Source organism: Lathyrus oleraceus, chromosome 4, assembly GCF_024323335.1.
Source record: "Lathyrus oleraceus cultivar Zhongwan6 chromosome 4, CAAS_Psat_ZW6_1.0, whole genome shotgun sequence".
Classification (NCBI taxonomy): Eukaryota; Viridiplantae; Streptophyta; class Magnoliopsida; order Fabales; family Fabaceae; genus Lathyrus; species Lathyrus oleraceus.
In genome coordinates this window covers 172585126-172598292 of record NC_066582.1, presented here as the reverse complement: position 1 = coordinate 172598292, position 13167 = coordinate 172585126, and positions in this window count along the sequence as shown.

The following is a 13167-nucleotide window of genomic DNA, read 5'->3' as shown; positions in this document are numbered from 1 at the left end:
TTAGAGTGGTACTACCAGCTCGAGAGCTCTAACATCCGCACCTGGACTGATTTAGCGATAGCTTTCTACAAGCACTACCAGTATAATTCTGAATAGGTGCCTACTCGGCTACAATTGTAGAGTATGACTATGGGATCTAAAGAAAGCTTCAAAGAATATGCTCAAAAATGGAGAGATTTGGCTGGCAGAGTCAAACCCCCTATGACCGATCGAGAATTAGTGGATATGTTCATGGGTACACTGACTGGTCCGTTCTACAGCCATCTACTGGGAAGTTCTTCATCGGGTTTCACTGAACTTATATTGATAGGTGAACGTGTTGAAAGCGACATTCGAAGTGGAAAGATACAGGCGGCTACCTCGGCAAGCACCAAAAAGCCCTATCAGGGGAGGAATGAATCAAATGTTGTGTACCACCAGAGGGGTCATAACAAGAAAAATCGTGACCATGCTATTGGAGCAGTTACGATTGCAGCACCGCCATCTCAAAACTTCCAGCACAGACAAGACAGGCCAAGAAGGCAGTTTACCAAGATCAATATGACTTTAGCACAGGCACTGCAAGGTATGCTAAAGGCAAATTTAATTACCCTCAGGGGCCCTCCTGCAAATGTCAACACTACTTCTCCTCGTTATAATCCCAATGCCAGGTGTGCATATCACTCCAATAGCCCCGGGCATGATACAAACGATTGCTGGTTGTTAAAGAATAAGATTCAGGATATGATCGACGCTGGAGAAATTGAATTTGATCCTCCGGAGACTCCTAATGTCATCACTGCTCCCATGCCTAATCATGACAAGACTGTTAATGTTGTGGATGATAATTCTTACATTGCTAATGTAGTTGACTTAGCATCTCCTCTCCTGATCATCAAGAAGAATTTATTGCAAGCTGGTTTATTTCCAGGTTGTGCTGAAAATTGCGATCTCTGTATACTCCGACCCAATGATTGCTTGAAGTTGAGAAATGGTATTCAACGGCTGATGAACGATCGTACAATTCTCTTCGAAAAGATTCCTAAGGTGGAAAACCCTATTGAAGAAATATTTGTGATTGCTAGGTCCAAAGTTCCGGTGAAGATTACCGCTGCTAGGGCGCCTGTGAAGATTACTGTTGAGCCTAAGGTAGCTCCCCTAATCATTACTGCACCTGGCCCAGTACCGTATTCCTCGAGCAAAGCCATTCCGTGGAATTATGGAGGTGATGTTTACATCCATGGCGTAAAGCAAGTTGATAATTCTACTAATCCTAATGGCATTGTTGGGACTAGTAAAATTACTCGAAGTGGAAGGATCTTCTCTCCAGAAATCTCACCTCCCGTCCCTGAAACTCGAGGAAAGGAACCAGTCAACCCTTCTCAGTCAGAGACACCGGTCGAGGTTACTACCGAAGATGTTGCCAAACAAGAAATGGAAGAAGTGCTGAAAATCACCCGCAAGAGTGATTTTGATGTGGTAGAACAGTTGGGGCATACTCCGTCTAAAATTTCGATGTTATCCTTGTTGTTATCTTCTGAATCTCATGCCAATGCGTTGATAAAATTCCTGAAGACCGCTCATGTACCTCAGGAGACATCTGTCGATCAATTTGAAAATTATGTTGCTAACTTGGCTGTTGACAATGGCCTAGGCTTTTCCGATGCTGACCTGACACCAGCAGGAAAGAATCATAACAAAGCTTTGCACATCTCCATTGAGTGTAAGGGGACCACCTTGGCTCATGTGTTGATTGATAATGGCTCTTCTTTGAATGTGCTACCGAAAGCTGTACTCGATAAACTTGACTGTAAAAGCATTGAACTGAAGCCTAGTGACGTTGTGGTGCGTGCTTACGATGGTGCGAAGAGTGTTGTCCATGGTGAAGTGGTTCTCCCTATCAAGATAGGACCTCAAGTCTTCAACACTACCTTTCACGTAATGAACATTCGTCCTGCCTATTCCTGCTTGCTGGGACGCCCTTGGATTCATGAGGCAAGTGCTGTGGCTTCGTCTCTCCATCAGAAGCTGAGGTATCCAATAAAGGGTAAGATTGTCACTGTGTGGGGAGAAGAAGAGTATATTGTCAGTAGTGTGCATACCTTTAGATACGTCAAGATGGATGGTGAATTCTTTGAGACTCCTTCTTAGTCATTTGAAGTAGTTCCTCCGACTAGTCCTGTCCTTAAGCCAACTTCCCGTGTGCCCAAGGTTATTCGTGCTCCTCCTGCTATGATTTCTCTGAAAGATGCTCAAGCAGTGGTTGAAGATGGTGGTCGTACTTGCTGGGGTCAACTGATCAATGTACCGTACAAGTCTGATAGATTTGGCCTGGGGTTTAGCTCTGAAAACATAGTCAAAGATCAGATTAATGCTGTAGAAGATGCTGATACCGATTGCGACTTGGATAGCTGGATTTTCCCAACAATTAGTGACGGACTCAATAATTGGAAGGCCGAAGACACTATCCCGATTTCCTTTAGTCAGGAGTAATTGTTATTATCTATTTTAGTGTTTCAAATTTTTAAATTTTACAATTGAACTTCTTAAAGCATTGTGTCTATGCCCGGGGCACAATAGCTAATTTGTTAAGGGTTTTGTCATTCTCATAAGCATATTCACATTCAATAAATCAATGGACTTTTTGCATTCAAATATTGCGCTCTTTATCTTTCCTGTCATCTTTCAAATAAGCTATGCTTTCTTACACACACTCACGTAACAAAATTGCAGATCCATATCCACTCTGGATCCTGTTGATAATAATTCTACTACTGTTCATTATGACTTTGAAAATCCGATCTACCAAGCCGAGGATGGAAGTGAGGAAGATTGTGAAGTACCTGGAGAGCTTGCCAGACTGTTACTGCAAGAAGAAAGGACTATACAGCCGCATGAGGAATTAATTGAAACTGTAAATCTGGGTACCGAAGTAGACAAGAAAGAAGTCAAAATAGGAGCAGGCTTGGAAAACAGTGTCAAAGAAAGATTGATTCAAATGTTACATGACTATATGGAGATTTTTGCTTGGTCTTATGAAGACATGCCAGGACTGGATACTGATATAGTAGTGCATCGTTTGCCAATGAAGGAAGATTGTCATCCTGTTAAGCAAAAGGTTTGTCGCATGCGTCTTGAAATGTCCGAGAAAATCAAAGCCGAAGTTATGAAACAATTTAACGCCGGTTTCCTAGCCGTTACTTCTTATCCTCAATGGGTTGCTAATGTGGTACCGGTATCGAAGAAGGATGGTAAGGTGCGAATGTGCGTCGATTACAGAGATCTGAATAAAGCGAGTCCCAAAGATGACTTTCCACTCCCGCACATTGATGTTCTGGTAGACAACACCGCTCAACACAAGATATTCTCCTTCATGGATGGATTCTCGGGTTATAACCAGATCAAGATGGCACCTGAAGACATGGAGAAAACTACGTTTGTGACGCAATGGGGCACTTTCTGTTACAAAGTAATGCCATTCGGTTTAAAGAACGCCGGGGCAACTTACCAGCGTGCTATGGTGGTTTTGTTCCATGATATGATCCATCATGAAATAGAGGTATATGTGGATGACATGATAGCCAGATCTCATACTGAAGAAGAACATCTCGATCATTTATACAAACTGTTTGAGAGGTTGAAGAAATACAAGTTGAGATTGAACCCGAACAAATGCACCTTTGGAGTAAGATCCGGTAAACTCTTGGGCTTTGTTGTCAGTGGTAAAGGAATTGAGGTTGACCCGGCTAAGGTGAGAGCTATTCAAGAAATGCCAGTTCCCCGTACAGATAAAGAAGTCAGAGGTTTCTTGGGACGCTTGAATTACATTGCCCGATTTATCTCCCATTTGACTGCTACCTGCAAACCCATCTTCAAGTTACTGAGGAAAAATCAAGAGATGATATGGAATGATGAATGTCAAGAAGCTTTTGACAAAATCAAGAAGTACCTCCAAGAACCTCCCATTCTGATGCCACCAGTTGAAGGAAGACCTCTAATCATGTATTTGACCGTGTTAGAAAATTCAATGGGGTGTGTGTTGGGGCAACATGACGAGTCTGGTCGAAAAGAGCATGCCATATACTACCTTAGCAAAAAGTTTACCGACTGTGAAACAAGACACTCATTGCTCGAGAAAACTTGTTGTGCTTTGGCCTGGGCTACTCACCGACTAAGACAGTATATGTTGAATCATACCACTTTGTTGATTTCTAAGATGGACCCTATCAAATATATATTTGAGAAACCTGCCCTCTCCGGAAGAATAGCAAGATGGCAGATGATTTTAATAGAGTATGATATCCAGTATACTACCCAGAAAGCAATCAAAGGAAGCGTGCTAGCTGATCATTTGGCTCATCAAGTAGTGGATGATTACCAATCTATGAATTTTGAGTTCCCAGATGAGGATGTCATGCTTGTTACTGGACCGAATGAAGGACCCGAAAGGGAATCCCGATGGACTATGGCTTTTGACGGATCTTCTAATGCATTGGGCAATGGTGTTGGTGTTGTAATTATTTCCCCCAAGGGTTGCCATACGCCTTTCACTGCTAGACTATGTTTTGATTGTACCAATAATATGGCCGAGTATGAAGCATGTATTTTGGGACTCAGAGCTGCTATAGACCTGAGAATCAAGTTTTTGAGTGTGTATGGAGACTCAGCTTTGGTAATCAGTCAGATCAAAGGAGCATGGGACACTAAGCATCCGAATCTCATCCCTTATCGAGAACGGGTGTTGACACTAATCCCATATTTTGAAGAGATTACATTCGAACATATTCCACGAGAGGAGAATCAGTTGGAAGACGCATTGGCTACCATGTCATTTATGCTCAGAGTCAGATGGGACAATGAAGCTCCCATGATCACCGTTGAACGATTAGACGAACCAGCATATTGTTATGAACTTAACGCTGATGAAGTAGAAGAGAAACCTTGGTTCCACGAAGTAAAAAGATATTTGGAAACTCAGGAATACCCTGAAGGGGCATCCATCAACGACAGAAAATTTCTGAGGAAGTTCTCCGCTAAGTTCTTTTTGAGTAATGGAGTATTATACAAAAGTAATCATGATTCGACTTTGCTTCCCTGTGTGGACAAAAAGGAAGCAGAAAAGATTATGGAAGACATGCATGACGGTATTTTTGGGACCCATTCTAGTGGACATACGATGGCCAAGAAGATTCTGAGATCAGGGTATTATTGGTCTACCATGGAAGCTGACTGCCACCATCACTCCAGAACTTGTCACAAGTGCCAGATCTATGCGGATAAAGTACATGTGCCTCCTGCTCCATTAAACGTGTTGATAGCCCCTTGGCCCTTTGCAATGTGGGGAATTGATATGATTGGAGAGATTAAACCTAATGCTTCTAATGGACATCGTTTCATTCTTGTTGCTATTGATTATTTTACAAAGTGGGTAGAGGCAGCCTCATTTGCTTCTGTCACCAAGAATGTGGTGGCACGGTTCATCAAGAATAGTCTTATTTGTCGGTATGGCATCCCTGAAAGAGTTATCACTGATAATGGTACTAATTTGAACAACAAGATGATTACTGAACTCTGCACGCAGTTCAAAATAAAACACCATAACTCTTCTCCGTACCGTGGAGAATATTAAGAAGATTATTAAGAAGAATATTAAGAATATTAAGAAGATTATACAAAAGATGACAGTAACATACAAAGACTGGCATGAGATGTTACCCTTTGCTCTTCATGGTTATCGCACTTCAGTACGAACTTCGACAGGGGCAACTCCTTTCTCTTTAGTCTACGGAATGGAAGCCGTCTTACCAGTGGAAGTTCAGATTCCCTCTCTAAGAATCATGAAAGAGGCGGATTTAGACGAGGATGAATGGATTCAGACTCGACTCGATCAGATAAATTTGATTGATGAAAAGAGACTTGCGGCTGTTTGTCATGGGCAGATATATCAGAAGCGCATGACCCAGGCATTTAACAAAAAGGTCAAGAGACAGGTGTATCAAATTGGCGACTTGGTGATCAAGCGTATCATTCTACCACAAGGTGATCCCAGAGGCAAATGGACCCCCACATACGAAGGGCCATTTGTAGTTAAGAAGGTATTCTCTGGTGGAGCCATGATACTTGCTACAATGGATGGCGAAGACTTCCCACATCCCGTGAATGCGGACATAGTTAAAAAATACTACGCATGAAAGAGACTCGCTAGGTCGACGTATCTAGGCAAAAGTAAGGGCATCCCGGCGAACTAAAAGGGTTCGGGCAAAAATTAGGGATTAACATACAAAAATGTACACCCGGCAAGTCGAAAACCTGAAAAGGCGGCTTGGGCAAAAAAGGGTATCCTGGTGGACTGAAAACCTGAAAAGACGGTCTAGGCAAAAATTAGGGATTAAAGCGTACGACTATGTCCCGTTCTCAGTCAGCTTCACCCAAGTTCAAGGGACTGAACAAGCCAATCACTTCTATCCGACAGCAGGAGATGAGAGGCTTGAAGACATAATGACAGTAGTGGAATTAAAATCGATGGGACTTTTTCTGCATAACTTTCTCTTTGTTTTCTTGACAATTTCCTCTTACTAGGATTTTTGTCTCCCTGTACACAAATTGCCTGTTTATAGGCCCTCTTTCAAAATCGATACAATTTTACTTCCAAAGAAATGCTTTTGTTTTACTTCCTCTGTTTGTTTGCGTAAACGTCCATTGATTTAGTTTGAATTAATATATGTATTTGAACATGATTGATGTTTACCAAAAATACATGCATAAAATAGCAACAATAGTTACTAAAAGACTTTAGGGTCGAGGATAAGGTCTAACCATGCTTTCCAACAAGTCCGGTTGCTAATCCTATTCCCCAGCAAAAACCAGTTACTCCCCAGAAGAAATTGGCATCGCTAAACAGACTGATCATCTCTTCCATCCCCAGCCAGGCTCTGCTGAATATTTCTACCATCAGACCAAAATCAAGTATCCCCAGCTAAGAAAGGGCCATCAATACAAATATCTCCAACCAGAATATTGGGATTTATTTTCCCCTGGCAAAATTTTCAGACGCATAATTCATTCATTACATCATTTCACATCATACGCATGCATACAATGTTCGCATTTATTTTCGAAAGCATAAAACATCTCATGCATCATGACATGGCATAAAGCTAACTTTATTTTTCAGGTTAATTATCCTTCGGATACAGTCAAAATAAAGGTTCATTCAGACAGACACCCTCAGCGGTTACATTCGAGATTCAGATGCATATTTCAGATATAATCCATGTGAATATTCATTCTGACAAGCATTCTGATATCCTCCTAATGATGGCATCTTTAAGCCCATCCCAGACATTTATTGTAAATACAGCATATACCAATATTATCAGATATAGCCTAACATACGGTTCATTCTGATTCAGCTCAACATATGATTCCTTCAATTATTCCAATGCGGTCTAGCGTACGACCCAGTTGGATATTCATATCCTCATATACTACCTAGCGTACGGTACATTCCGAGGTGTAGTCTAGCGTACGACTACTTTCTTCTTCAGATACAGCCTAACGTACGGCTCATTCTGCAACTCAGATACGATCTAACGTACGATCCATTCTGATCTTCAAATCCTCAAATACTACCTAGCGTACGGTACATTCCGCGATGTAGTCTAGCGCACGACTACTTTCTTCGTCAGATACATCCTAACGTACGGCTCATTCTGCAACTCGGATACGATCTAGCGTACGATCCATTCTGATTCTTACTTCGTCAGATACAGCCTAACGTACGACTCATTCTGCAACTCGGATACGGTCTAGCGTACGATCCATTCAGATTCTTGTTTCGTCAGATACGGCCTAACGGACGGCTCATTCTGCAACTCAGATACGATCTAGCGTACGATCCATTCTGATCTTTCATCCCCAGTGAAGTCACCCGCCTAATGGACAACTCATTCTGCTATTCAGATACGAACTAACGAATGGTCCATTCTGATCCTTTATCCCCAACAGGGTATGATCCATTCGGATCCTTATCTCATCAGGTTCAGCTTACCCCAATATCACCCAATGGATGGCTCACCATACGGTCTAGCGTACGACCTGGTGTGGCACCCATGTCTTCGAATTGGTCTGATGTACGACGCCCTCTGAAGCTCTCATCATCAAACTTCCTGGATGGCATCTTTAAGCCCATCTCCGTCCAGACTAATTAACAAGTGCAAATTTTTGGGACATTCTAAGTGTTCAATAATCTTCCACCTCCAGACCACGAATGGCATACATACCATTCTAACTCTCTCGGTTCAAGAATATTGAACAGGGGCAGCTGTCATACCCCAAAATTTGCCCGTTAATATTACAAGGCATTTTTCAAGGCACTCCAACTTATTTTTCAAGACATTGATCTTAAGGGAACAAATACCCAGCATACAGGGGGCCAAATCCGGAAAATGGCCTAAACTGGCTTGCTCGCTAGGCGAGCAAATCCTTCGCCTAGCGAAACCTTCGCTACACCACTCGCCTGGCGAAGCCTGCGAACACCAGAATTTTTGGGCTTCATTCTGAGCCCATTAGGTCACAAAAAGCATTATAAATACCAGCACTTCAGTCAAAGGGGAGGACGAAAGAGGAAAGGGGAGAAACAAAAACACCCACAGACAGCAAACCCTGGAGGCTAACCCAGAGAATTCAGAGCAACCCTAAAGGAAACCCTGAAGGAAACTCATTTGCACAAAGGTTACCTCCGCCCAACTCAATCCGGCGCCAACCCTAAGAGTGACTTGCCAATTCAAGGTTGCAATTCAATTGCAAACAGGTTTACATTACTATTCTCGCTTTATGTTCTTAATTTACATGTGGCATTATGATTGAATTTATAAAAACATCTTAAGTTTTGCATGTGAACTTAAGTATGCCTGGATATCTTGAACGTTTAACCATGTAATTTCTGTAACGGATGCCATAGGGTTTGGAGCTTGCTGAAATCGTACTGTTCTAAAATTCAAAACCCGTAGTCGTTCGCTAGCACATCGCTAAGCGAACATGTAGCAAGCGTTTGCTAGGCCTTCGCTAGGCGAGGCAGCAGCGAACATGACAGTAGCTGATTTTTTCTGTTCCGATCTCTGCTCATCTGACATGTTTTATTATCACCATGCATTGTTTACCTGACATTATTACTGTTGTGATTCCTTTTGTTTGGTGCGATTCTCGATTGCACCCTGATTTGGTATTCTGACCTGTTTGCTGAATTTTGTAAGGGTTCACATACTCCCAGAAAAGGTAGCTTGCTAGGTATTCCACTTTATTTGTGGGATACCCTTGTGGAGATTCATCCTAATTACTTAATTGATTTTAATGTGGAGATTCATCCTAATTACCTAATTGATTATAAAATATTGCCTTTGAATATGTGATCTTGGACCTCTCTTTGTTGCCTTACGGTATTACGGTATTACGGTATTACGGTATTACGGTCATGTCCCGCGAATGTGGGGATACACTTAGCAAAGACCCTTCGGTTAAATCATCATGTCCCTATAAGATAAATCATCGTCCCTCGGATGCTGCCTGCGAATATATGATTTTGTCCCTCGGTGACCCATCGTTGTAGCCTACGGTTAAATGATGATTGTCCCTTCGAATGCTAAGGTATCCTTACGAATGTTGCCTCCAATGACCAATCGATGACCCTACGGTGACCCTTTACATCCAAAGGATAGAACTACTTACTTCTCAATAGTAAGGACAGTTTTACCCTCATAAGGATAGGAAATGCCCATAAAGACCTTGGGTAGGTATAACTCCTAAATGCTTGTTCACAACTTAAACTACTTTTCACACCTCACACTTTTCAAAACCTCCATTAGAAAATCACCACTTGGCATACATTCGTACTAGAATCATTGCCAAGTTATATTTTTCTAAACAGCTTTCAAAATTAAACGAGATGAATACTTTGTATACATTCGTACAAGAATCATTACAAAGTTAAACTCTCTTTTCAAAACATTTTCTAAATAACTCTCACACACTTTTTCAGACAAGATAAACATAAGTGATCAAGCAATTAAGAGCCCATGGATAACCATGGATACAAAGGGTGCTAACACCTTCCCTTTGTATAATGTACCTCCCGAACCCAAAATCTAATCAAGGTCTTTCCTGTTCTTTTCCGCCTTTCCTTATTGGATAAAAGAAAAGTCGGTGGCGACTCTTGCTATCCGCGACATTTGCTTTCCAAAGCAAAAACACACAAAGTCAGTTCACCGTATGACAGGCATTTTGTGATCCTGATGCTTGTGATCAAAGTATGTGTCGATGGTGTGTTTGTTTGCACATACGTGGTCAAGGTGTTTTCATTGATGATGTTTGTCAATGAATGTGATGATCTTGATGATCATGTAACCTCTTAGTAAGTTGAGGTAATAAGTGTTTAATGGATTTATCAGTCTTGTGGTTTGAACCAAATCTCGTACCAAATAATTCATAGAGAAGGATTTATAACATTGGTTTATCGTTCCCTCGAAAGGGGGAGTTTTCTCAAGTTGACTTAAGGCTTAAGGTGGTACACTTTATAGAGGTTGAAAAATTGGAGAATTCTGATTAAACCTCTAAAAAAGTGGTTTATTAATTTATCAAGTTAGAATTATTTTTAATTTTTTGGTTGAGTTTTAAGCATGTTGGGAAATAGGGGTGCAATCTGAATGAAAAAGGGGGTGCCAAAAGCAATTTTCCAAAGCCCAATGTTAATCAAATGTCCAAAAGACCATGTATGTTGAAAATACAACAAATAATCGATTAGACCTAAAGGAATAATCAATTAGAAGTGTTTGAAATTCAAATTTTACCGCACACTAAGCGATTAACCCTAAATGGGTAATCGATTATAACTTTGGAACTAGCAAGCCTCCCACTAGCATATCAATCAATCGATTGAATTAATGACATAATCAAATAGAGGCTCAAATAATCGATTATTTTCTTCCTATTTAAAGTCAATCCTTTCTCCTTTCATCTGATCTCTTGCATCCATTTATTTTTTGGGTGTTTCTTTGTGAGTGTTAAATTAAAATATATTTCTTTCTCTCCATCATAATCAATTGCTCCCAAGAGAGTTCAAACTTCCGGTGGACCCTCCTCATCTTACTACACAAAGTTCTTCTCCTTTCAAGATCAAGAGGATCGATTCGATCGAAATTTTGAAACAAGGGAAACTTTTTATTCATGTCACTTGTAGGAAAGAGTCTTCAAATATTATGAGTTCCTCGAGCAATTCTCTGATGCACATCTGAAAGGTTTCATTTGTGACATCCCAAATGAGATATTTCCAACTCTAGTAAAGATATTATTTTCAAAGTTAAATTGCACTGATGGAGCTATCACTTATGAAGTCAAGAAACATCAGATACGCATGTCTCTTGAAGAAGTTGTCACCATTTGCAACCTTCCTTGCACCGACTCCTACAATAATTGTGATGAAAATGAAGGTAATGATTTTTGTTTTCTGGATGTTGCTTCCTTATTATTTTCATATCCAAACTCTGGCATTCCTACTCCTTTCATTGTTGGCCTGATATGCCCAGAAATTTGTTTTATTCACTATGTCTAAAACCGTATTCTTTTCCCAAGGAAAAGCAACTTTAGTAATTTAATTAAAGTCGAGGTTGTTGCACCATGGTTTCTAGCTAATAAAGTTGAAAAGAATTGGGATAGTACAATTATCCATCACATGATTGAGAGTGAACAGAAAAATATAAGAGTACAGTGATCCATCATATGATTCATCAAAAAGATCCAGGAGCATGTTGGCTTCAACACAGAGGAAGAAGAATCAAATAATGGATATAGAAGAATAGGAAATAATACTCTAGGAATGATGGGGTTGAAGATTAACAATGGAGTGTTAATTTAGTTTCCTATAAAAGCAAGAAGAATAGCTCCTATAAGTCAACCTCAGCAAACATAAAATGCAACTCTAGAGGATTTTGATTAAGAAATCCCTCAAACAACTTCTACTGATACCTTCCTTAACACCCTTCTCCAAAACTAACAAGTCCTTCCTAAAAATCAGCAACCTCAAATGAGGATGCAAAAAATACATATTCAAGAGTCGATCACATGGATCACAAGCTCGCTGAAACTAGAATTGGAATTAGGGCTTCTTCGGGCATGTTCAATAATGATGATGAGAAAACTAATTATTTTTTGCTTCCTTGTTTTCATATTTGATTTATTTTTTGATTTGTTGTTTACTCATCCTTGTTGCAACCTTTCTCTTTGTATTTCCTTTTAATCAATGAAGTGGTGTTTTCCTTTTTCTAGTAAATCTTGTTTGATCAATGTGAACTATGTGCTTGCTTATTAGTCTTTCTTTCCATCTTTTTCCTAACTTTTCTATCATGCCAAAGGGGGAGAAGTATACTCTTAAGTGGAGTAAATTACACTCTATACTCATGTGAGAGGGTGTTTAATCACTCCAATTTTTACCCTTTTGTTTTCTCGTTTACCAACTCCATGAGAGATGTGTTGTCATTATTAAAAATGGGTAGAATATGGATCTATGTGTTTTCAAGTAATGTCAAGGTGATGGTTTTGATCGTGACAATGCTTAATATCCAATGATATCTAGTGAAGTCCTTATATAGAGAAGATAGCTCAAGCGAACGATAATGCTCTCAAATGTTTTATCAAGCCATTCTTTTGAAGATGTTATTATTCAGATGCCAAGAAGAACAAGTCATCTCTTTAAATTCAACTATGTCATCCAATGATGTTCAAGTGAATACTACTATTTAAATATTCTCCGGTGGTTTAATCTCTTAACCCTGGTAAGCAAATTCAAGTCATCTCAAACATCTTCAAGCTATAAGATTTAAAGTTCATGTGTGGTGATAAAATCAAAGACAATGATGGCATTCAGACTGTTTACAAGATGAGTGAACCTCTTTTGCATTTAGACGATTTACAGGATGAGTGAACCTCTTTTGCATATTGGAAATGGTTTCACCATTCCTCATATGAAATATTTCAAACTCTTGGTTCAAAGTATTGATTATAGCTTGTTTAACTTCATTGGTGCCCTCATGCACAACATGCAATGAGTCCCACATAGCTTTGGCGGTTGTATAATGAAAAACACGATAATATTCATCAACTTTTAAAGATGATATGAGAATATTCCTTGCTTTCCAA